The following is a 22,714-nucleotide window of genomic DNA, read 5'->3' as shown; positions in this document are numbered from 1 at the left end:
ATAAAGCTGGGTATCATCTGCGTAACAATGAAAATTTAAGCAATACCGTCTAATAATACTGCCTAAGGGAAGCATGTATAAAGTGAATAAAATTGGTCCTAGCACAGAACCTTGTGGAACTCCATAATTAACTTTAGTCTGTGAAGAAGATTCCCCATTTACATGAACAAATTGTAATCTATTAGACAAATATGATTCAAACCACCGCAGCGCAGTGCCTTTAATACCTATGGCATGCTCTAATCTCTGTAATAAAATTTTATGGTCAACAGTATCAAAAGCAGCACTGAGGTCTAACAGAACAAGCACAGAGATGAGTCCACTGTCCGAGGCCATAAGAAGATCATTTGTAACCTTCACTAATGCTGTTTCTGTACTATGATGAATTCTAAAACCTGACTGAAACTCTTCAAATAGACCATTCCTCTGCAGATGATCAGTTAGCTGTTTTACAACTACCCTTTCAAGAATTTTTGAGAGAAAAGGAAGGTTGGAGATTGGCCTATAATTAGCTAAGATAGCTGGGTCAAGTGATGGCTTTTTAAGTAATGGTTTAATTACTGCCACCTTAAAAGCCTGTGGTACATAGCCAACTAACAAAGATAGACTGATCATATTTAAGATCGAAGCATTAAATAATGGTAGGGCTTCCTTGAGCAGCCTGGTAGGAATGGGGTCTAATAAACATGTTGATGGTTTGGATGAAGTAACTAATGAAAATAACTCAGACAGAACAATCGGAGAGAAAGAGTCTAACCAAATACCGGCATCACTGAAAGCAGCCAAAGATAACGATACGTCTTTGGGATGGTTATGAGTAATTTTTTCTCTAATAGTTAAAATTTTGTTAGCAAAGAAAGTCATGAAGTCATTACTAGTTAAAGTTAATGGAATACTCAGCTCAATAGAGCTCTGACTCTTTGTCAGCCTGGCTACAGTGCTGAAAAGAAACCTGGGGTTGTTCTTATTTTCTTCAATTAGTGATGAATAGAAAGATGTCCTAGCTTTATGGAGGGCTTTTTTATAGAGCAACAGACTTTTTCCAGGCTAAGTGAAGATCTTCTAAATTAGTGAGACGCCATTTCCTCTCCAACTTACGGGTTATCTGCTTTAAGCTACGAGTTTGTGAGTTATACCACGGAGTCAGACACTTCTGATTTAAAGCTCTCTTTTTCAGAGGAGCTACAGCATCCAAAGTTGTCTTCATTGAGGATGTAAAACTATTGACGAGATACTCTATCTCCCTTACAGAGTTTAGGTAGCTACTCTGCACTGTGTTGGTATATGGCATTAGAGAACATAAAAAAGGAATCATATCCTTAAACCTAGTTACAGCACTTTCTGAAAGACTTCTAGTGTAATGAAACTTATTCCCCACTGCTGGGTAGTCCATCAGAGTAAATGTAAATGTTATTAAGAAATGATCAGACAGAAGGGAGTTTTCAGGGAATACTGTTAAGTCTTCTATTTCCATACCATAAGTCAGAACAAGATCTAAGATATGATTAAAGTGGTGGGTGGACTCATTTACTTTTTGAGCAAAGCCAATAGAGTCTAATAATAGATTAAATGCAGTGTTGAGGCTGTCATTCTCAGCATCTGTGTGGATGTTAAAATCGCCCACTATAACTATCTTATCTGAGCTAAGCACTAAGTCAGACAAAAGGTCTGAAAATTCACAGAGAAACTCACAGTAACGACCAGGTGGACGATAGATAATAACAAATAAAACTGTTTTTTGGGACTTCCAATTTGGATGGACAAGACTAAGAGTCAAGCTTTCAAATGAATTAAAGCTCTGTCTGGGTTTTTGATTAATTAATAAGCTGGGATGGAAGATTGCTGCTAATCCTCCGCCCCGGCCCGTGCTACGAGCATTCTGACAGTTAGTGTGACTCGGGGGTGTTGACTCATTTAAACTAACATATTCATCCTGCTGTAACCAGGTTTCTGTTAGGCAGAATAAATCAATATGTTGATCAATTATTATATCATTTACCAACAGGGACTTAGAAGAGAGAGACCTAATGTTTAATAGACCACATTTAACTGTTTTAGTCTGTGGTGCAGTTGAAGGTGCTATATTATTTTTTCTTTTTGAATTTTTATGCTTAAATAGATTTTTGCTGGTTATTGGTGGTCTGGGAGCAGGCACCGTCTCTACGGGGATGGGGTAATGAGGGGATGGCAGGGGGAGAGAAGCTGCAGAGAGGTGTGTAAGACTACAACTCTGCTTCCTGGTCCCAACCCTGGATAGTCACGGTTTGGAGGATTTAAGAAAATTGGCCAGATTTCTAGAAATGAGAGCTGCTCCATCCAAAGTGGGATGGATGCCGTCTCTCCTAACAAGACCAGGTTTTCCCCAGAAGCTTTGCCAATTATCTATGAAGCCCACCTCATTTTTTGGACACCACTCAGACAGCCAGCAATTCAAGGAGAACATGCGGCTAAACATGTCACTCCCGGTCCGATTGGGGAGGGGCCCAGAGAAAACTACAGAGTCCGACATTGTTTTTGCAAAGTTACACACCGATTTAATGTTAATTTTAGTGACCTCCGATTGGCGTAACCGGGTGTCATTACTGCCGACATGAATTACAATCTTACCAAATTTACGCTTAGCCTTAGCCAGCAGTTTCAAATTTCCTTCAATGTCGCCTGCTCTGGCCCCCGGAAGACAATTGACTATGGTTGCTGGTGTCGCTAACTTCACATTTCTCAAAACAGAGTCGCCAATAACCAGAGTTTGATCCTCGGCGGGTGTGTCGTCGAGTGGGGAAAAACGGTTAGAGATGTGAACGGGTTGGCGGTGTACACGGGGCTTCTGTTTAGGGCTACGCTTCCTCCTCACAGTCACCCAGTCGGCCTGCTTTCCCGGCTGCTCGGGATCTGCCAGGGGGTAACTAACGGCGGCTAAGCTACCTTGGTCCGCACCGACTACAGGGGCCTGGCTAGCTGTAGAATTTTCCACGGTGCGGAGCCGAGTCTCCAATTCGCCCAGCCTGGCCTCCAAAGCTACGAATAAGCTACACTTATTACAAGTACCATTACTGCTAAAGGAGGCCGAGGAATAACTAAACATTTCACACCCAGAGCAGAAAAGTGCGGGAGAGACAGGAGAAGCCGCCATGCTAAATCGGCTAAGAGCTAGTAGCTACGCTAAGCTAGCGGATTCCTAAAAACACGCAAAGTGAATAATGTGTAAATAATTTAGAGGTGATTCAGCAGAAGGAGTGCTTTAGTTAAGGCACGTAAAGATTACACTGGGAAACAAATCGTAATCTAGATAACTAGATCAATCTAACTGCGCAGATTAAACAGCTAACAGATACAGAAAAACACCGCTGTGCTCCGGAACAGGAAGTGATACAATACCGCAGTGAGAGCCAACCACCAGTAGAGGCAAGCAAGAACCAAACGACATTAACTTTTATCTACCATTTAAAAGTCGGCAATGCATATCTGTGTGAAGAAAAAAAACAAAATCAAGGAATACTATTTAAAAATGTTGCAAAAATAGATAGATAGATGTCCCTATTAGGCTTTATTTCTTGCTATGACATCATGCTTATATATTAGCGTAGCAGGAAAAGCGTGTCTGTTGAAATCCCCTCACCGCAGGTTCAAGACTCTGCCAATTCTTTTTCAACAGCGTGAAAATTTAAATTGTCACCCTTCGATAATGATGAAAAATGCCCACATTTTTCATCATTATTATAATTACAAGAAGTCGCTACTGCACGCAGAATAACTGAAGATATGAACACTGTAAAAAAATGAGAAGTTCATTTTAATGAAGGCTCACATGTATTCTGTCACATTAGTTCATTCATTATACTTAACAAAAGTTACCCACCTGAAGACCTGCCTTGACCTGCGCTGCATGAACTCCCTGCTGTGTTTCACCTGATGCTGAAAGTCAAACCCAGGCTCTGTGAGGAGGGATTTTAAGGCTTCTGCTGGCCTCTACGTCTGCCTTAAGGTAAATAAGTTGTGTCCCAAGACCTCTTTGACCAGAACGGGACCGACCTTATTACTGTGCAGGTGTCGTGGTTAGCCTTTGCCCTGCCTCTCTCTCCTCGCCTTTTTACCCTGTGTGTAGCTCTGAGTGTTTTCTCCCAGATGGCGCACACAGAGCCGAGTCTCACCTGCTGCGCATCACCGCTCATCACGGCCACTCACCTGCCGTGCATGAGCCTCTGATGAGGACCAAGTTCTCCATCAGCCAGCAGGCCATGTATTTCACCTTAATGTGTTATTCAGAATATCAGATTTAACACATAACATTTCAGGTGTTAGCCTGTAGTGCCTTGCTGATGAAATCTTCTGTATTCATGGACATTTGGGAACTCACCAACCCATCAAAACTGATTGTTTCAAATTACAGCACAACAAAATCATGAATCTTGTGTTCTAAGGGGAGAGTTTGATGTATGACAGATAATATAACACATAAATAGCAGTCCCTTTATTTTGATTCAAACACTTAACCAAAGTAACTTCATGCAGAAAATATCAAGACTTACAAAAAAAAAAAAAAAAAAAAAACACATAAGCTTGTACATACTTATTAATGGCTGTCGCAAAAAGAGTTGTAATTTAGCAAACTTGTCAATATTCATCCATCAGAAATGCAGCACAATATGTTCTGTGCACTCCCGCTCCCCCCTACACATGTGGTGTCCCGGGGGGAGCACACTTGCATAAAATGCTTATATGTATGTACAGATAAGATCACATGAGGGTATGGACAGCCAGATCTGAGTGCACACAGCACGGGGAGGTGATTGTCAGCTGATTGCAGCACACTGACAGCTGGAAATGACTGATCAGTGCACACGACGTGTCACATTAAAAACACAGAGACCACTGCCAGGACAGGTATATAAATAATTACGACAATACCTACATAAGCAATTACATTACAAATAACTAAAATGAATGACCACATAACACAGAAACAGAGTGACACGTAGGTCTGGGCGCTAAATGGACAGGGGGACGTGTCTGCCAACAGCAGCTGCTGTTGAGATCTCTGCTCCTGGACGTCCCAGCTGAGGAACACGTACCATGTTTTGACGGACATGAACTTACAACTTTCCTCCATGAGGCGCATGTCTCTGCCTGCTGTCCTCATGTGGAAATACATGAAACAGCTTTCGCCTTTGCACCAGGCTGCAGCGGCTGCACACAGCACACCTCGGCAGGCTGCGGGCCGGCCCAACACGCATGTCCATAGATCATCTAATTTCTCTTTTTTGAAAACATACGTTTATCTCCTTGTTGATTTTAAGCATTTCATGCTCCTGTTATAAGAAAGTGGTTGTAGCTCAGTGGTAAAGTTTCTGTCTGTTAATCACACCTTTTGTAAACTGCAGTTTTGAATCCCACAAGTGGCATTTAATTTTTTTATTTAAGCAGGGTTATTTAACTGCAGGGTTCTGTATTCGGTCCCCATTTATTAATTTTTTTATATCAACCCAGTGATTTTCACTAATTATACACCAATATCTCATTTATCAGTATATAGCTGGCTGGACATAATAAGAGCGCACTGCTTCATTCACGCCATTTCATGACTGTACATCTGTGACCATGGGTCATCTACAGAGGATCAGATGGTTCATATTTGTATTGTTCACTCCATAAGAGGGATTCAATAAAATGCTGTGTTTTTTTATGGTGTGTGGGGGTTTTTTTTTCTACACAGCAGAGGCGCGATGTGGTGCAACACATTCCAGCTGCTCGCACTGTGTTCCTGCACAGGCACGAGTGTGCACGAAACCATCACCAGTGTACAGTGTTGCCACAGTTACTTTGAAAAAGTAATCCAATTACTGATTACTCCTTGAAAAAGTAACTTAGTTACTTTACTGATTACTCAATTGGAAAAGTAACTAAGTTAGATTACTAGTTACTTTTTTAGTTACTTTTCCCAGCTGCTGACAACAACCCTCTGCCACCACAACATGACAATGATACCTGTTTTGCCAAAACTCACTTTATAGTCACCCTTTCTTGACTTCAATGAAAATAAATACTTGTTTTATAAAAAGTAAAATAAAGACATCTTTCTTGACCTCATATTTAACTGTTGACAGCACTGTAACAGTAAAACTTGCCATTTCTAACCTACATTGTTTATAAATGTAACTATTGAATTTTTTTTCTAACATTTTCTAACATTTAAATTCTCTCTAAACATTTTACTTGTCCAAATTATTATTCTAAGTAGTATTAGTAGTTGTAGTAAACAAAAAAGGCTTTAAAACCGGACCTTTAATCTAGGGGTGTTGTGTGGGGGGGGGGGGGCACATCCTTGCCCCACGCCCCCATTCAATCTGGATTCGCCCCTGCTTTGGCATCTGAGCACAAAGAATGGATTACATTTATTTATGCAGAAAACATGGCCAGATTTACAGGTAAGAAAGTTTTATTGCGTTTTCACATCATGTGGTCCTCAGAAAGAGAGTTTAGGTGCATTTGAGTGGAAAATAGTGTTAGTTGTTGACGTGTCGCAGAGGATCAGCTGTTTTTAGCAGCAGATACGGAGCGGCTCAGCTCAGAATTCTAAATAAAGGAGGAAAAAAAGTATAAAAATGTCTTTGTAAATCTCAGTGCAGGTGTGCTGTTATCACTGCGCTTTAAGAGGTGAGGACGAGTTGTAGCTGCTGTAGAAAACCGCGGATGAAAAGCTCACAGCTCGTTTAAAGTGGGCAGTTCAGTCGAACCCCGACCTCCTGCCCACAGACCAAGTTTAATGCTGCTATCGACCCACAATGCAAAAATAATAGTAACACACAGTGACTTGGAGAAGTAACTTTAATCTGATTACTGATTTGGAAAGATTAACGCGTTAGATTACTCGTTACTAAAAAAAGTGGTCAGATTAGACTAACGCGTTACTAAGTAACGCGTTACCGGCATCACTGCCAGTGTATTGTGCACGCCTGCGCGACCGTGCATCCCTTACAATAGCAGGTGGAATGTTTCGTGGTTCCCCATTTCGTGTTTGGTTCACGGATTTTCTTCCAGTTTGTGCGTCTTGTGTGTTAATGTGTGAAGGGGCCCTAAGAGGTGCTTGGCAAGACGAATAGGCGATAAAGTCCTTAAAATTATATCATGATATTTCATGTTGTTTTTTGCTATAAAAATAACGATGATTTGTCACACTCACCCATGGCCATTCTACTGAACTTTGATAAAGAATATGTGTGAGGTGGACAAGGATGTTTCTGTTTTGTTTTTTTTGTGGGGGTTTTTTTGAACCCCTGAACAGAAACGGCCAAAGGAAAGTAAAACGGTGACCACAGCACAGCCATTGATATCCAGAGTGGCCATGGACAGTTTCATTTGCTTTCATTTATTAAGGGCATTTTTACTTTAGAAAACTGCCATGTATATAAATTTACAGGAGCTCTCTGACCGTTCCTCTGACACACATCTTTGCACTTTGTTGTTTTCCATGTTTTAGGCTGGGTGTCTTTTTTCTATTGGCCGTGTGAAAATATGTAGCAGTGTGCCACAGTGAAAACTGGATTGGATTGAATTTTGGATTTGGTGAACTGATGTAAAGCAGCCGTGCGGGCACACAGCTGAACATCACACAGCACCAGTTTTAGCTGCAGTGTTGCACAATGGTGCATCTGTGTGAAGCCTCTCATTGAAAATGAATTTTAGAGTGATGCATCTGCGTCTGTGATGTGAATGGACCTTTAGTGCGCGTGATATAAATTATTGTTTCAGTGCGCCTGGACACACTACTCCATGAATGTTTGAGCAAACAATGTTTGTGTCCAAATATATTTTTATATTTGTTATATCTACACAAGCACACAATAATGTGTCTCAGTCAATGCCACTGTTTAGCACACAGTGTGCACATAACTCTGTAAAGCGCATAAACATTAAATGTGGGAACTTATTAATCAAATCATGCAAAGAAGTTGTATGTTGTGTACACAGTAGCATTTGGAGTGCAGTGAATTGTGGTCTCTTATATATTTCTCTCACTCCAGACCTGTGCATAGAACAAAGAAAGGAGAAGCCTGCTGCACAGCTCCAGTCCTCCTCCTTTGCACAGAGTAAATTGGAGCGCACCCCGTAATGTGTACACTGTTATAGACCATAGCAATTTGAAAAGGCCCAAGGGATGCGCACCTATCACCTCTCTGTTGCATGGATTGCAAGTATCAGGAGCGGTGGTCTCCGTTAGCAGTGGCCAATCAAGACCAAGGGTAGTTCCATAGTGTGATGGAGTTGATAAAATGCACCATTATTGTGTGCTCATAATTTAACCATATTTAATTAACATTTTTGTGTTGCATCATCGTGACTCTGTTAGAAAGGATTCGGGTCATCCTTTGCTGTTTCTTTTATTGCTTGGAGTTTAGCATCAACAACATGGACATGTGCACATTGTAAATGCACTGTGATAAGTTCATATTTTTCACCATCAGCCAAAGTCAACACTGTAGAAAAAGCATTCATGCAAAACCAAAAGTTTGTTTTCCAATTGTTGCCAAAGTAATACGTCTCTGATGTCACCAGGTTTTAGACCTGGTGTCATTTTAGATTTTACTTTAGCCTTTTAAAACATCATATATGTTTTTGGTATTCTGAGTCATTATAGGTAACAGTGCAAACATTCAAAGACAACAGTGAGTTCCTCCTCTCTGAATGCAGCAAACTGCACTCTTTTAATCATAATTTTTAAAATGTTAGCGTTACTACAGCAACATTTAACAGCAGTCCAAGGCATTGATTGGTATGATTGCTGCCTTACCTTTTATTTAATGAACATAAATCACTTTTAATTCCAGTACTTATGTTAATTTACAATCAGAAAATGACTTCTTTTTTTTTAAATAGTTGACTGAAATGTCAGATTCTTTGGCACAATGTTTTTCTTGATATTCCAGTCGGTCATGTTAACTTTAATCTAAGTCATTTGCTCACAAGACATCTGGGCCCGTATGCTTGGTGCATCTCAAAGTCCTCTCAAAGAGCTCCTAACTTAGCCTAAAATATCCTGACAAGGACTCCCAGCCTTAGAGAGACCCAAGAGGTGTCTGAGAGCAACTCTGGGCAAGGAGGTGACAGAAACTCCCATCTTAGTGAGGAGACGGGGTTGACCCCGTTGGCAGGTATGACGTGGTCCTGTAAGAGCTATGTTTGGTTGTCATGGAAAGGGAAGGGGAAGTAAAAAATAAATGCACTCTGTGCTCCTACATATGAATGAACAGTAAAATCAACCGATCATATAACTACATTAAGAAATGTGTAATCGTGAAAATAATTTAATGAAATGATGATGATACTCAGCAAAAATAAATTGGAGCGATCACCGGGCCGGTTGCTAAACCTGTAAATTCTTGTGCTGCAATACATTATGGGAGTTCTGGGTTTCAGGGTTTTAAATGTTGCTACTGTGTTTCATGTTAGTTTAAAAATTCTGTTAGTGTTGTTGATTTATTGTGTTTTTGTAGTTCCATTGGTTTAGTGAGTTAAGTGTCACCATGTTGTCACCATAAGTGAAAAGTGTATCATGTTTGATGCTGTCCCTGTGTTGGTCAATCTGGAAAAATAAGAGTGCTCCCTAGTGGCAGAGTGCCAAAAGACAAAAGCTCTTGCTTTTTTGGCTTTCATTATTTCACACAGCTCACCACAAAATTGTTACACAGCTTGAAGATGTTTGAACATGTCTCATTCATATGCAGATTACCTTCATATTAAAAACATGTGTGAGTTTTTAATAAGTTCAAAGTAAGTACATACTATAATTGTAAATATATTAAAATTGCATGCATGACACAAGAAAGTGAAACGACTTATTTCCATTGTTGTACATTTAAAAATCAAACGACAAAATAGAAGTAATAATAAAATATTAATAATACTGATAATAAAAAATAATGATATTAAAGTGTGAATATGATAAGAACCTAAACAATTTACAAATACATTAAGACAGTAAATTAACATAAAATAATTACGTAGATCAAGTAGGTAGTGTGTTACTGACTTACACTGTCACTTTGTCTTTTCCAACAGCCTGTCTGCTTAAGACACTCTTAGGCTTCTTAAAAGTCCTCCTCAGTACTCTTACCACTTTGGCACCTTAGGAGATCTCTTAAGGCCTATGGTGCTTTGTGGACAAGGGAAAATTCTAAGAAATGTCTAAGGATATGATTCCTTCTTTATGTTCTCTAATGCCATATACCAACACAGTGCAGAGTAGCTACCTAAACTCTGTAAGTGAGATAGAGTATCTCGTCAATGGTTTTACATCCTCATTGAAGACAACTTTGGATGCTGTAGCTCCTCTAAAAAAGAGAGCTTTAAATCAGAAGTGCCTGACTCCGTGGTATAACTCACAAACTCGTAGCTTAAAGCAGATAACCCGTAAGTTGGAGAGGAAATGGCGTCTCACTAATTTAGAAGATCTTCACTTAGCTTGGAAAAAGAGTCTGTTGCTCTACAAAAAAGCCCTCCGTAAAGCTAGGACATCTTTCTACTCATCACTAATTGAAGAAAATAAGAACAACCCCAGGTTTCTTTTCAGCACTGTAGCCAGGCTGACAAAGAGTCAGAGCTCTATTGAGCTGAGTATTCCATTAACTTTAACTAGTAATGACTTCATGACTTTCTTTGCTAACAAAATTTTAACTATTAGAGAAAAAATTACTCATAACCATCCCAAAGACGTATCGTTATCTTTGGCTGCTTTCAGTGATGCCGGTATTTGGTTAGACTCTTTCTCTCCGATTGTTCTGTCTGAGTTATTTTCATTAGTTACTTCATCCAAACCATCAACATGTCTATTAGACCCCATTCCTACCAGGCTGCTCAAGGAAGCCCTACCATTATTTAATGCTTCGATCTTAAATATGATCAATCTATCTTTGTTAGTTGGCTATGTACCACAGGCTTTTAAGGTGGCAGTAATTAAACCATTACTTAAAAAGCCATCACTTGACCCAGCTATCTTAGCTAATTATAGGCCAATCTCCAACCTTCCTTTTCTCTCAAAAATTCTTGAAAGGGTAGTTGTAAAACAGCTAACTGATCATCTGCAGAGGAATGGTCTATTTGAAGAGTTTCAGTCAGGTTTTAGAATTCATCATAGTACAGAAACAGCATTAGTGAAGGTTACAAATGATCTTCTTATGGCCTCGGACAGTGGACTCATCTCTGTGCTTGTTCTGTTAGACCTCAGTGCTGCTTTTGATACTGTTGATCATAAAATTTTATTACAGAGATTAGAGCATGCCATAGGTATTAAAGGCACTGCGTTGCGGTGGTTTGAATCATATTTGTCTAATAGATTACAATTTGTTCATGTAAATGGGGAATCTTCTTCACAGACTAAAGTTAATTATGGAGTTCCACAAGGTTCTGTGCTAGGACCAATTTTATTCACTTTATACATGCTTCCCTTAGGCAGTATTATTAGACGGCATTGCTTAAATTTTCATTGTTACGCAGATGATACCCAGCTTTATCTATCCATGAAGCCAGAGGACACACACCAATTAGCTAAACTGCAGGATTGTCTTACAGACATAAAGACATGGATGACCTCTAATTTCCTGCTTTTAAACTCAGATAAAACTGAAGTTATTGTACTTGGCCCCACAAATCTTAGAAACATGGTGTCTAACCAGATCCTTACTCTGGATGGCATTACCCTGACCTCTAGTAATACTGTGAGAAATCTTGGAGTCATTTTTGATCAGGATATGTCATTCAAAGCGCATATTAAACAAATATGTAGGACTGCTTTTTTTGCATTTACGCAATATCTCTAAAATCAGAAAGGTCTTGTCTCAGAGTGATGCTGAAAAACTAATTCATGCATTTATTTCCTCTAGGCTGGACTATTGTAATTCATTATTATCAGGTTGTCCTAAAAGTTCCCTAAAAAGCCTTCAGTTAATTCAAAATGCTGCAGCTAGAGTACTGACGGGGACTAGAAGGAGAGAGCATATCTCACCCATATTGGCCTCTCTTCATTGGCTTCCTGTTAATTCTAGAATAGAATTTAAAGTTCTTCTTCTTACTTATAAGGTTTTGAATAATCAGGTCCCATCTTATCTTAGGGACCTCGTAGTACCATATCACCCCAATAGAGCGCTTCGCTCTCAGACTGCAGGCTTACTTGTAGTTCCTAGGGTTTGTAAGAGTAGAATGGGAGGCAGAGCCTTCAGCTTTCAGGCTCCTCTCCTGTGGAACCAGCTCCCAATTCAGATCAGGGAGACAGACACCCTCTCTACTTTTAAGATTAGGCTTAAAACTTTCCTTTTTGCTAAAGCTTATAGTTAGGGCTGGATCAGGTGACCCTGAACCATCCCTTAGTTATGCTGCTATAGACGTAGACTGCTGGGGGGTTCCCATGATGCACTGTTTCTTTCTCTTTTTGCTCTGTATGCACCACTCTGCATTTAATCATTAGTGATCGATCTCTGCTCCCCTCCACAGCATGTCTTTTTCCTGGTTCTCTCCCTCAGCCCCAACCAGTCCCAGCAGAAGACTGCCCCTCCCTGAGCCTGGTTCTGCTGGAGGTTTCTTCCTGTTAAAAGGGAGTTTTTCCTTCCCACTGTAGCCAAGTGCTTGCTCACAGGGGGTCGTTTTGACCGTTGGGGTTTTACATAATTATTGTATGGCCTTGCCTTACAATATAAAGCGCCTTGGGGCAACTGTTTGTTGTGATTTGGCGCTATATAAAAAAATTGAATGAATTGAATTCGAGAAATTCTAAGATTTTTTTCACTAGGAGCTACTTTTAGCCTTACCCACCCAGAAACCAAATGTTCTTTGAATGTTCATTGAACGTTTGCATGAGAACGTTTGCAAACGTGGCATGAACACTGCATGAACATCATATGAACAAAGAATGAGGACAGGTAATGTTTGCATGCGAACATTCAATGAACATTATACAAACGTTCACAAGTGTTCACAAACACCAAATGAACAGTTGCAGCAGAACATTAAATGAACATTTGTAGAGTGTTCGCATGCGAACATTACCTGTCCTCATTCTTTGTTCATATGATGTTCGTGCAATGTTTTTGCTCAATTACCTACAATTTTTGTGATTGTTCCTATTGAGAACTAAAAAAAAAATAAGTAAAACAAACTTTATAAATGTTTTAAAATTCAATAGGTTTTATTTCAATAGTGACTTGCAATGTGGAATTATATTGTGGAACATATAAAATAAGTAATGGACAAACTTTTGAAATCACTTAATTGATAAAGGAATTCATCTTTACAGAATTAAAGATCATTGCTCAAAAAGCACAGAAAATGAAAAATTTTCAACGTTACAAAACATTTCTTAAGCGGTAAACCAAACGCTACTCCAAAAAAAATGTTCAGATATAAGAATAACTCTTCTAGAATTAATAATAATTCATCTATTTATCTACATACAACCAATAATACACATTTTAGGAGCAAAAATAAATTCAACTTAAACATAAATCACCACTTGAAACAAAAAAACAACAACAATCTTTTAGACATCTACATACAATTAATAAAAGTCATACTTAAGAGCAAAACTGTGAACAGTTTTAACACAAACATTACTATCAATAAATTCCCTGAGAAAATTCCTATGGAAGTTTTTAATCGCAGATTTGAAGACTCAGTATGACATTAGTCAGATTAGTCAGTTAGCGAAACTGAACAGTTTAACACAAACATATTACAATCAATAAATTTCCTGAGGAAATTCATGATGAAAAAAAATATACAAAAATACAAAATTATTAATTTAAATTAATGTTTAATCCCCAAATAAAAAGGTTCTCTGGAAGTAAAATTAAATTTTATCAAAAATATTCCATGTATAATGCAAATTAAGTAATGCTACTAATCTGACCATAAGCTTTGATATTATAGAATATAAACCCCGATATCATATAAAATACCCTCAGCCGTATGTGCAGTCTTCTTAATACTTATTTAATTGGAATCTATATGTATACAGGTGGGGCCAAAAGTTTACATACCCTGGCAGAAGTTTAGTTTTTTTTTTTGGCCATTTTTCAGAGAATATGAATAACAAACTTTTTTTTCGCTCATGGTTCATGGTTGGGTGAAGCCATTTACCGGCAAACAACAGTGTTTACTCTTTTCAAATCATAATGACAACACAAACTACTCAAATTAACCTGATCAAAAGATTACATACCCCTCCTCTTAATACCATGTACTGCCTGTCTTTTGTGGTGGTTGTGGATGAGGCTCTCTGAGGGTAAAGCTGCCACTGAATGGTTTGGACTTTATTTACATCAATTATGAAGAATACAAACAATATGGCACTCTATGGTAAATCTGCATGAACAGTTCTGAAAACCTGAGTGAGTGTGCAAGAAGAAGAGTGAGGAAAGCCATCAAGACACCCAGACAACCCAGAAGTTATAGGCTTACGTAGCTGTGATTGGAGAAATTATGCACAGTTCAAGCTTTGCATTTTGTATCACCAGTTATCCATCTTCATGATGAAGTTGTATAGAGGAGGATTTTCTTAAAAAAGAAGACCTGAACCTTTAGCTACAAATTGCCAGAAGATACAACTGAGATGCCTGGATTTGATCTGTTTTGGTGAAAGAAAATCCTTCTGTGCTCTACTCCACTATGAAGCTAAGATTAGTGATGCAAAATGCAAAGCTTGCACTGTGCACAATTTCTCCAGTCACAGCCACGTAAGCCTATTAACTTCTAAGTTGTCTGGGTGTCTTGGTGGCTCCTTGTAAAGCACTGCAGAGGTGTTATCAGGTTGTGAAAACAGTGTTTTCAGTTTTCAAAGTGTTTTTCAGTAGCTTTTACATAATATATGATAGACATGTTAGATTTACACAGAAATGAAGCTGTTTTGAAGTAGATTCTGCCATGTTGGATTCGCAGCCAGAGACCAGACGTCACGGTGCCTCTCTACTGTGACTGCCCCCCCCCCAAAAAAAACAGATTTGCAAGATTGTTAGTTTTTCAAACCTGTAATCTGGGTCAGGAAAAAGTTCAGGATGGTCCCGTCTATACTTCTTTGATTTTGCTCGGACAGGACATCTTCGGATTATGGCACAATTGTAGAAATAATGGTAGTACTGTCCATTGATGTGATTTTTATTGTAGTTGCCATGACAACTCTAAATTTGTGGCACGTCCCTGGCAATTGACAGTTCCTGACTTGTCCTGGCTGCCAAAGATAAACAGGAGCCGTAGCGTTCAAGCCGCCCCTGACAATGACTGTTACTGTATACTTCCCTAGTTCCATTCCAGGGGTGTATGCAGTTAAGGTATTGATTAGGGCATTCCTCTGGTGCCTGGTTCCCTCGTCCTCACCATCAAGTCTGTCATTAGTACTCTTGAGCTGCAAGTTGAAAATTTCCTTTGTTAGTCACAAGCAATTATATACATTTTTCTGTTCAGATATTGTATAATTTGAGCTACATGGTCATAACTGGTATTCAACTTAGCACCTTATTGGACAGGCCCTATATTTTTAACAAGCTGTTTATATTGCTTCCAGAATTTTCTCAATTTAGTTATCAATTAGGTATACCACACAGGTGAAAGCAGATCAGACAAAAATGATTAATCCTCTGTACCCACTGTTACTTGTGTAAAGGACTTTTCACACCACATGCTTTGGAAGCATCAGAGGCGCCACAAATCGGTCTAAAAAGTATTTTCAATGAAACGCGTTGCTTTTTAGAGGCGTCTGAAGCGTCACGTCTAAAGCCGAGCTAAACCATCGCTTCTGCCGGGAGTGTGCACATTCCTGCTTGTCAACAGGCTGACGTGGTAAAAGTTCAACCCAATCCAACTTTTGCCGCTCTGAACTGTGACAAAGCTTCACACTGTCCAAAAGAAACAATGTGTCGGGTCCAAACATGGAAGACTAGCGGCAGAAACCACTGATGCCTACAAAACAGGAAGGTGTCACAGGACTGCTCATTTATACAGAGCAGTTTTCTGAAGAAAAATCCTTGCAAATGTTTTTTTAAACCTCAAAATTAATTTGACTGCTGTATTAAAACTTTTTCGTGGTTCATCGACGCACATACAACATGGCGATCACTCAGCTTTCCTCTGAAGAAGAAGAAGAAAAAAAAAAAAGCATCTGAGCAAAAGTCTCCGTCCCCTTGCCACACGGAACGCGTCGGGGGTGTGGGAGGCGTTGACGCGACACGTTGCCTGATGCGTATAAAGCATGCAATGTGAAAGGCTTTAGTTACCGTATTTCCATAAATACAGCATGTTTCATAATATACTGTGTAAAAAAATGAAACAGCAAAACTTTATTAAGGTGATGAGGATCTAACAGACAGAAAACACATTAACTCACTTCGAGTAACTTTACTGGAAGGCCCATTACTTCCAGGCACTGCTTGGAATTGGTTCAAGCCCACACTTCTGGTTTAGCTGGCCATTCTTCGGATGATCATCTTAGCAGCGTCCACATTGTTCTCTCTCCTGGTATGTCTGGGAACCGACACTTTCAGGGACAGTCCAAGGATGCAGTGCACCAACTCTGTCATTTAGCTGTTTGATACTGTGAATGATGTCATTCTGCTTCTCCTGGAACACAAAATGTATATAGATCCATATGTTACAACCTTAATACAGAAGTTCTCACTTTACATTAAATCCTATGCTTCACAAAGGATTAAACCAATGCTGCTGACCTTTCATCTTCAGCATGGACAAATCTGTGAATGAACTGAGTGATGAAAGTAAGTAGGTAAGTCCCTTCGGCTGCCCCCTTGTTTGCACTCGGGGTCGCCACAGCAAATCTGAGGTGGATCTGCATGTTGAATTGGCACAGGTTTTACGCCGGATGCCCTTCCTGATGCAACTCCACATTACATGGAGAAATGTGGCAGGGGTGGGATTTGAGCCCGGAACCTTTTGCACTGAAACCAAGCGCATTAACCAGTTGGCCACCACTCAGTGATGAGAGTGAGCCATGGAGGAAAAAAACAACAACAACAAAAAAAAAACTTGGCAAGGCCCTGATGGTTGGTCAGGTGGTTGTCCCCCAGAAAAATGTGAAATCTCAAATGCATTCTGGTTAGTGCTGTAGGTATCAATTATTTTAGCAGTCAAGTATTCTATCGATTATTCTGGCGATTAATCGAGTAATCGGATAAAAAGTACTTTTGCGTTTTAAACAACATCAATGGGCTGTCTATAAGCAATGACACAATGTCACTGTCATTTTGCTGAAATGGCGATGGGATGTAGCCTTCTATTTTGTTTTGTCCAATTTGTAAAAATTAACCAAGTTTTTTTTTTTTTTTTTTAAATAAAGGTTGATGGACTGGGTCCCTGCGTGATTTTTTTATCCCTCTTTCTCTTCAGCAGATGCATTTCAGCTGGAGGTTGAACATGCAGCATCGCAGTCAGTTTTTTATTATTTAAGTTACCGTGTTCGTGAAGTGTTGTGTGTTGCCCAAAAACGCATCATTAAAAAGTGAAACACTCAGTGTGAGTCTGAGGTAAACACAGAAGAAAGAGTGGACTTCTGCTGTTTGTCAATGTAGCCGGGGACAGAGCTGTGACTCGCCCGGTCTGAGAGCTCCTCACGCTGGGCAGAGAGAGACAGCAGCTGGCCACCGGGTCAATAGTCCCTCCCCACGTAGAGCAGAAAAATAGACAAACACACTGCTTCGCTTTAAATGCACAGTAAGTCTATTTCAGATGATCAGTATGGACCATCTTTCTCTTAAAAGGCTTTATTTTACTCTATGTGTCACGTTGGAAAGCGGTAGCTATCGTTGCTAATTTGATTAGCTGTTATGCTTGCCTTTTGTTTTTTTTTTCTGCGGATGTTGCAGCGCCACACACAGGCCTGACATATGTGCTACAACATTAAACGAAGCTTCGAGGCACAGAATTTGCCTCAAACATTTTTTGTAATCGAATTATTCAAGTTACTCGACTCATCGTTTCAGCCCTAATTCTGGTGCTTTCTCAGGTCTATTTACCCACCAAAAGAATCTCAAAAATTTTTTTTTTTTGGACAGATCACTTTTCCCACACCAGATAAGGTGGTAAACCTCAGTAGTATAGCATACAAGTCCTCCTGTTTCAAGTGTATGGTACCATAGACAGTATGCACACACTATGCAAATGAATTATGCAAGGGACATAGAAACTGAGTTTTTATAAAAGGAATTCTGTAACTTTATATCAGCAATAAATAAACATGTCAATTAAGTAACAAGACCTGTAAATTATTTCTTTAAATAAGGAAAGTTAGTATATACAACTTCATTACTGGCAGATTTTACTGTATTTTCAAATTATATCCCAAATAGAACAGAATATTTCTTGCCAGAAATTTTGAATATTTTGCTTGCTGAATGTGAATTTTTAGAATCTTCTGGCACAAGACACTGAACAATCTTATTTAACCATTATAGTACAAACCTCGGGATAAAGATCGGGCTGATGTGAATCAACTGCAGACACACACTCAACCGACTGGTCAGATGGAGGATTCAGTGATTTAACAACTCTTAAGGCAGCAGGCATGGTTACTGTGGTGGGGAACAAACAATGATCGAAAATATTATCAAACTTATCCTTATAAAGTCTCTTTCTGGGCACTGACATTACTTAAACTTAAAGACAGAGTATATATATTAGTCATGGTCATAAAAAGTTATGTATATTTTAAATTTAGCATTTATTTAAGCAAATTAGTCCCTTTGGGCTCGAGACCTCTTTTATAAGTGACCTGGACAATTATAAAGTTTCCAATTCACCCAACCTGCATGTCCTTGGAAGTGAGATGCCCACACACCTTATTGACACCTTTAGGCTTCTGGCTTAATATCAGAATATATTAAAACATGGACAAAATATGAATTAGGCCTGTGCCTCTCTGTGGCTAACGTTAGCTCCGTGCTAGTCAAAAATGTGCTGGTTTGGTTCTCATTAGTCCATGTCTGGCATAATCAAGCTTCAAGCAAGTTCTGTCTTTTCTGTCTAAAATGGGTTTGTGCTCACATCAGGTTCCATTACCTCGTGATGACTGCAGGAAGGCCTCGCCATTTGAAGCTAGCTGCTAACTCGTGGTTGTGTTGGTTTTCTGTGATCCAGTCGATGATCATCCAGCGTTAGTCTCCTCTTCTGCTCTCAGTGGTCTCTTAATCGTAGTATAGAGACTGAACAGGCAAATTAACGTCTTGAACATAAACTTTTATTTGCCAAAAGAGAGCGGAGAGCATGCAGCACTGTTAGTTAGCCAAGTCGTGTTCTTCTTCTTCTTCTTTGTTAAACAGCGGGTTTTAACCCAACTCGGTGCACCACTGCCACCAACTGTTTGGTGGAGAGCACTACAAGCTTTTTTTTTTTTTTTTTTTTTTTTAACCAGAATGAGAATGTTGCATTTTACATTCAGAAATGATTGTATCCAGGTGTTATAATGTGTACAATGTACATGTTTTACCCTGGATAATTATAATATCATGCCTCACTGAAAACATGAATTGAGCAGCTGAAATTAAAGGAATCAGAAAGGAAGAAATATGTTGTTATGGTAATAATTCCCACCAAACACTGTTAGACTGTGACATGTGTGACTATTCATCTCATGTTCAGCATGTTTGTTTAAAAACATGTCTGATAATGTTTGAACTGCAAGTTGTGAAGTGACCAGTAAAAAATATTATTTGTCTATGAGCTGTTTTATTTAAATGTCAGTTTCCTGCTCATGCATGTTGAAAACATTATGTTGTAAATCAATTTTAATACCTTTAATGTATTTTTCCTTATTTCCAAAAATGCTAAAGATATTATGCTTTTAGAAAATATGGCAAAATGTATGTAACTCAGGTCTGTCGGACTTCTGGATAATAAGCTGCCATTGCAATCTGTTTCCATAAAAAAACATATTTCAGTAGCTGACAATCACAGTCTGTAGTGATGTAAATTTTTTATTGCAAAAATAATATTCCAATTAACAGAGTGCATGTTTATGCAAGTTGCCCCAAGACATGTTTCTGAGTTAGCTCTGTCAGTTTATCACAGTAATCTTGAAATTATACGAGGGTAGGCTGAAAAGTTCTAAGGCTCACTATAATGCAGTTAATGCATTACTCCTTCATGGGGAGCCTTAGAACTTTTCAGCCTACTCTCGTATATTCAGTAGGTCTGAATAAATCATAAATCGACATATTATTGGTTACCATGAGTGTTGAAATCATTTCCTATTGTTCATTCTACCTATGTTTGCACACATAATTTAAATGGAGTCCAACATTAACTTTCTGTAGGCAGTAAATGATATTTAATGTTTTCCTGTAATATGAAATTTTACAAAATAATTGTAATAATTAAATAATAATTTAATTTATACATTTATTTAGAGGCAAGCTTTACACATACAACATGAACATTATGTGAATGTTCGCAAACACACTGAACATTAAGCATACATTCTATAAACATTTGATTGATTTTTGCAAATGTTTGCTTACATGTTTGTCTAATGTTTGCTTTCATGCAAACATTAGACAAACATCACAAACATTATATGAACATTTGCAAACTTGCTGAACAGTAAATGAACATTCTATGAACGTTCACTTGATGTTCGCAAATTTTCGCTTCCATGCAAACAGACAAACATCACGAACATTATATGAACGTTTGCAAACTTGCTGAACAGTAAACAAACATTATATGAACATTTGTTTGATGTTTGCAAATGTTCGCTTCTGGGTGGGTAGGCTGGTTCGTGCATACAGGCCCTGACCTTTTTCTAAGTTGCAGTATTCATCACTGGCAGGTGTATGTACATGTACCTTGGGGAATTTGCTCTCCTCGTCAATGAGGGAGATGATGTTCATGGGTTTGATGGCGATCATGTCCAAAGCATCCTGGTTGTCGGTAAACTCGATGTGCTGCCAGGTGATGTGCTCCAGGCTGTACTCCTGCTCCAGCTTGAAGACATGACGGACAAAGAACTGTTGCAGGTTCTCATTGGCAAAGTTTATGCAGAGCTGCTCAAAGCTGCAGGAGAAGCACAAGAAAATTGTATGATAACATTCAGTTCTATGTGAAACTGAGTTAAAATGCACTTTATTATTTTCAAATAGTATTTGTGAGTTTTATTTATTTAAGAATTATTTGTATTTATGAAGATAATGGTGAATTTTGTCTCACTGGGGCATTTTAATTTTCTACTTCCTATAGAAATATTATTGCTACATGTTGTCTGTTTTTCACTGAATAAAGCCTGCATGACATCACCCAGTGGTTTTTGAGAGACACCCAGAACAGTCAATATGAAGCCCATATCTGGGTGTCACCATGGTGGCAGCAGCAACAGCGCTGACTTTTGTCTACATAATAACCAACCCATAAATGGATAAAGAGGTGGAGTGTGGCTGGCTCCATTGAGTGATGAAAGAAGCCTGATGGATATGGTTTGAGTCCAAACCAGCTAAGCGAAGAGGCTAACCTTGGTTTGGATACTTATTTAAAGATATTTTGGGGGACTGCGCAGTGATTCTCAGAACAATTTTCTTTTTTTGCATTTTGTTTGCTGATAATGGATGGACTACACATTAAAATGTGTGTAATTCCTAAATGGTTAATTCAGTATTTTGTTAAACCCCTTGAATTAATCAATTTGATTGCTTTGGGTGACGAGACGCCGTCTCAGACAAGCTGCTGTTGTCCTAAATGACGCATGCGCAGATGCAAAAGGCGGACCGATTTTTAGGGGTGGACCGTTGGTTCTGTGACACCAGGGCTGCTCCTTCTCACCCATCTTGTTTGTGATGTTTATTTAACAGGATGTCAAGGCACAGTCAGGAACTGGAGGGTGTCCACTCTGGTGATCTGTTTCAGATCATGTTGTTCTGTTGGTGTCATCAGACTGTGACCTTTGACTTGCACTAGGCAGGTTTGAAGCCAAACAAAAAGTGACTGGGGTGAGTATCGGCACCTCCAAATGTGACACCATGGTCTTCTGTTGCCAAAGTCTGACTTGTCCCCTCCCCAGTGAGCACAAGTTGTAATTTCAATGTTGATTTTTGGTCGAAAACTGCGTGATATCCGTCCGAATGTCTTTTCACTCACTTTTAAACCAGTGAAAATGTGTCTATATTATCAACATCTCACAGAACACAAATTTCGTTCATCAAATGGGTGATTCATTCAGTTGAAGCTTCAAACAGGTGTTGTGGATTATTGTGCTGAAATTTATCCAAATTCATTTTTCACTGATCGGTCAAATCTGGTTTACAAAAAGACATTTTTTCAACAGAGGAGGTGATTCTGTGAAAATTGCTGGATGTCAAATGAGTAGTTGATGTTCCAAAGAGAAAATTAAAAACCCTTGATGAACTGAAGACTACAGGACGGAGGATGTGTTCCAACCATTTTCTAAACCCACGTGTTCCAGTTCAGGGTTGTGAGGTGCTGGAGCCCATCACAGTGGTCCAGAGGAGGCACATCCATTGTTATATTAAAAACATAAATTAATAAAAAATAATTTCTTAAGCTCTTTCATATAACTCACATAATATGCATCATGTTTTAAATAAGTTAGTCTGGACTGTCCAGGGTACAAGGTGTGCAGAGGTGAAGATGTCAATCTCTTTTCTTTTGTTGATATCGCTTTCCATCTGCATCAGATGCTCAAAGCGCTTTACAATTACGTATGCTTCACATTCACCCATTC

At 39.0% G+C, this 22,714-nt stretch overlaps 1 long non-coding RNA gene across 2 annotated transcripts; it reads right to left on the bottom strand.

Annotated features, from left to right (window-relative positions):
* Positions 1–16,537: 16,537 nt before the first annotated feature.
* LOC117509301 lies at positions 16,538–19,331 on the bottom strand. Of its 2 annotated transcripts, none has more exons than XR_004560373.1 (3): positions 19,045–19,331; positions 18,448–18,557; positions 16,538–16,593 (listed from the first exon to the last, which is right to left on the bottom strand). It is a non-coding gene; the product is annotated as an uncharacterized LOC117509301 (long non-coding RNA). The 2 variants fall into 2 exon arrangements; XR_004560372.1 differs by having other exon boundaries at positions 19,030–19,330.
* Positions 19,332–22,714: the final 3,383 nt, after the last annotated feature.

This window comes from Thalassophryne amazonica, chromosome 4 (assembly GCF_902500255.1).
Source record: "Thalassophryne amazonica chromosome 4, fThaAma1.1, whole genome shotgun sequence".
Taxonomy (NCBI): domain Eukaryota; kingdom Metazoa; phylum Chordata; class Actinopteri; order Batrachoidiformes; family Batrachoididae; genus Thalassophryne; species Thalassophryne amazonica.
The sequence above is the reverse complement of the archived record's forward strand: the minus strand, read 5'-3'. Positions and strand labels throughout refer to the sequence as shown.